This window comes from Vigna angularis, chromosome 4 (genome assembly GCF_016808095.1).
Source record: "Vigna angularis cultivar LongXiaoDou No.4 chromosome 4, ASM1680809v1, whole genome shotgun sequence".
NCBI lineage: Eukaryota > Viridiplantae > Streptophyta > Magnoliopsida > Fabales > Fabaceae > Vigna > Vigna angularis.
The window spans coordinates 6,429,124-6,433,642 of NC_068973.1; positions in this window are offsets into that span (position 1 = coordinate 6,429,124).

Consider the following 4,519-nt stretch of genomic DNA (forward strand, 5'->3'; position numbering starts at 1 on the left):
TTAGATTGTATTTTTGGGATGTTACAATATTTGTACAAAAATATTATAATTTAATTATATAAATAGTTTAAAGGGAAATTTTAATATTTGAAAAAAAAATTATATATTATTTTAAAAATTTATTATTACTTTCATAATTTTAAATTTTATTAAATTTTGATAAGTCAATCATGAGTGTTAATTCCGTTGCTAATTTTGCTATTACAATAGAGAACATAGCAAAATCTTGAAGAATTTTAGAGCAGGCTTGTTTAAAAAATATAAAAATAAAATTAGTTTCCATAACATTGATTGAGAAAATTATTAATCTTTTGTATCTCTTAATATAAAATATATATTAGTTGTCATTCATTGACGAAAATTTACTATATCTCTACTAAATTTCAAATTGTGTTTAGGTATGAAATAAACGAGGATAAGTATTAATTATCACATCCAACCAGTATCAATACTATAATTATTAAAAATATAAAATAATTAAAATAACTTATGTTTATATTTTGACTAAATCAGATATAAGCTAAAGAAACTAGGTCTACTCAGTTTAAAAACTTGCTGTTATATGTACACGTGAGCTAGGCATTAATTGACGGAAAAAAATAAAAGAAAAGAAAGGGTAGTATGGTACTTAAAACTTGTTTTTCACCTCACTAAATATTTTTGAATAAGGTGAAAATTATAATATAAACAGTGATTCTTTGTGTCTATTTAGAAAAAATAACTTTTGTTACAATATTTACATTTTTATATTATACACATAACAAGACAGCCATCAAGCGTACATGACAATTTTTTTATTATATCAAGTTATTTTTATCCAAATTCTGGTCCTATTGTTAATTAAATTTTCTGTTTATTATGCATTTTAAAGTAAACTTTTATTGAATTTATAAATTAGATATGTTATTTTATTATTATTATTTTGAATTTAAATATATATATATATATATATATAAAGTATAAATAATTATAGAACGTGGAGATATACATTTATTTTGATGTGACATCAATATTAATTAATAATAAATAGTGTACGGTGGGATTCATTGGACCTAATGTGTGGTGTTGGTAGCGGAGGAGAAAATAACATGATTAATGAAAACTTTTATCCCAATATAACACCAGGCATTTCAATAAAAATATTATTTTAATATAAATTTATAATTATGAGTTTATATTTTAAAATTATGAGAAATTAGGTAGATAAACTTTTGCGTTTTAGAAACTCATAAATTTTATAATATAACGCTTCTCTTATACTTCACCAGTCTCACCATGCGTCTTCTTATTTTTTTATTATTCCAACTGTGCTTCTGTTAGAACCACATAACCATAGAAAATCTTTTGACTATTTTTACCTATTCAATAGTTAAAAGCAAGTATTCACCCCTTACTTCTCTGTTGCATTTCACTTTCTGAAATCCTACACCCCTTTATTCTCTCTTCTCGCACGGTAGTGCTCTTCCCATCTGCCCCTCCTCCCTCACTTTACTTGTTGTCGTGCACAGACCTCTCATTGGTGGTCGTCGTGGTGGTACCGTGGTGAGCGCTTGCAGTGGTGGTTCTTCTTAGCTTGGGCGTCCAGGTTAATTGTTCTTTTCTTAAGCTTTGTATGATAGAAAGATTGTATGTGATGATATTCGTTTGTATGTGTTATTTGTATGGATTGTTTGTATGTAGTATTTGTATATGATGTTTGTATGTGCTGGGATGCATTTTTGGGCTGTCGATGCCTTAACCGCATTGGTTTGTTGGCTGCAAAACCAACAACAAGTGCACCGGTCGCAGCATAGCAAGTGATAAATATCGTTCTCTCCCAAGGGACTTGTGCAACACATGACAATTCTTTCTTTTATAACTCAATTAGACATCAAAGTGGACAAAACAACACAAGAAACTCTTTTTTGTATTTTATCAAACAATTGGTGTGCAAGGAGTTTAACATAGTGTATTTACAATTTGTCAAGATTAGAGTTCATCCACTTCATTCTCATCCATTTATAACCAACTCAATTCCATCAATTAGGTGTTCAAATTCAGTTCTAAGTTCAAGTCATATTTTCCAATACATCAAGAACCAAAATTCATGCATGGGTAATCAATCCAAAGCAAACATTAAGCATGGAAATCAAATACTAACATTGAAATGGAAAAACATATGTATTAACATCACAAAATACACAAGATTCAGTTTATTACATCTAATCTCAACAAATAGGAAAAACTCTCTATGGTGGAGAACTTAAGGTTCTACAAAATTGAAGAGATAAAGAAATTGAAACCATAGAAGTGTGCATAGCCTTTCCCAAGGTTCTTTACAACTGCTTCATGCTTCAATTGCGCTTCCCCTTCGCATCTCCATCTTCAATTCGTGACCTATCTTCTTCCTCAACCCAAAAGGGGCAAAATAACCATTGATGAAGCTTGAAGCTCAAAGAGGAGAAGGGAGAGCTTCCTAGCACCCCAAACAGCCTCCAAGAGCCTCTCACAGTCGCTCTAGGTGAAGAATAAAGTGTAGGAGGAGAAGAATGCCCAAAAAATCGCGAGACTCATGTTTAAATAACCCAATTTGACAAATTAGCGTCGTCACCGCTTAAGCGGTAGCCCAACGACAGGATTCCAGAGAGCAGAGTGCTCAGCTGCCGCCCAACGGCAGCATTCCAGAGAGTAGAGCGCTCAGCCGCAACCTAGCGGTAGCCCATCAGCAACAGTTTTGACAACATTCTAAACTTCAAGTTCTTGTGCGATTCCAAAGCCATCCAACATGGGTATTTGCTTCAAATTGATATTTTATTGTCCCAAAACATATTCTCTTGAGTTCTTGCTTGTTTTCCTCCACTAGAATGACTTCCTATTCATTTATTTCACACACTCAAACAAAGATATTAGAGGTAAAAAAAACATATACTAACTAAAACACAAGAAAACTAGAAAACAAACTACACTTGAGGATAAAACAAGGTAAAAGTTCTGAAGGAGTTGATTTTTTCACCAAAATATATACACAAAAACACGTAAAATCAACTGTTATCATGGTTGAGAGCACGCTGACATTGGAAGATAGGTTGAAGAGCTATCCGCACTTGGAAGTGCGGTTCAGAACTCGCCGTAGTTTGAAATGCGGTCTAACTGCAGTTGAAAGTGCGGTTCATACCGCGCCGCAGTTGGAAATGCGACTACCACACTTGAAAGTGTGGTTTCACTATTGTCGCAACTTGAACTACGGTCAAGTGTATTGTTTTTCCTTCTTTTGATTTACTTTATTATATTTAATTGTTTTTTTAATTTGATTTATTTTTTATTATTTTTTATTAGTTTATTTAAATATTAAATATTTTGTAATTTGTATTTTATTTTTATATTTGATATTTATTTAAATTTATTTTTAATGTAATTCTTTTTTCTTAATTTCGAAATTTAAATTTGTTTGTTAATATTTTGAATCTATAATTATTTATTGATATTTTATTTTTCAATATGAATTATTATTTAATTATTTGTTGTATATATTTTTTAGTTTTTGATTCGTTTATTAATTTAAATTTAATTGGTTGTACTTTTGTGGTTTTTTAAAACTTTTTTTTATTGATTTGTTAACATTTTTTAATTAATTTTTATTATAGTACAATACAATATTAAAGATGGTTGGTTGTTGAAAAATCATTAAACTATTACATTTTTTCATATTTTATTAAATGAAGAGCATAACTTTCAATTGGGAGATGCATAATGAAGCAAGTGAGGTGCAAGGAACATCACTCTTTATAATAAAATAATTATTTTATTAATAAACGAAACCAATTTGATACACTTAGTTGTTGAGACTATGCACAAATATATAAATTAATCGTAATTATAATTATAGGAAAGACTCTTATAGACAATGACATTTTAAAAATTATTGCAAAAAATATAGGTTATGGTTCAAATATAAATATCAATTTTATTGTAATTAATTGTTTTTTTACAAGTTCTTGTCATCTTTTGTTATTGTAGAGCTTATTGATTTTTTTTGGAAGCATCCATATGTAATTTGATTAGATTCATTGTAGTATTTTTTGTCGTTTTTTCTCTCTTCGTTTTTAATGTGTAAATGACTAGTGTATTATGTTTAACAGTTCAACCATAAATACAATGACAAATTTAGAGCTTGTTAGTGATTTATATGGTTCAATGACCAACCTTTGCTCTTCCCATTGTTGTGCAATGTGACCTACATTCAAAGCATGGTATCAAGTTCCTCCCATTATTTCAGTAATGACCTATGTAGTTTATTTTAATAAAAATAAACTACGACCTATTAGAAATTATATACTACGGTTTTGAACTATAGTCGAAAATACTTGTTTTATATTACACTAGGCTACGATTTTTTAATTTTAATCTAACATTTAAAATAATCTCTTTGTTGTAGTAGTGAAAGGTGGCCAATAATTATATAAATAACAAATTTGAGCGAGTGGATAGAAATGTATGGACTTTTAAAATTTCAACAAGAAAATTTATCTTATTAAAATTA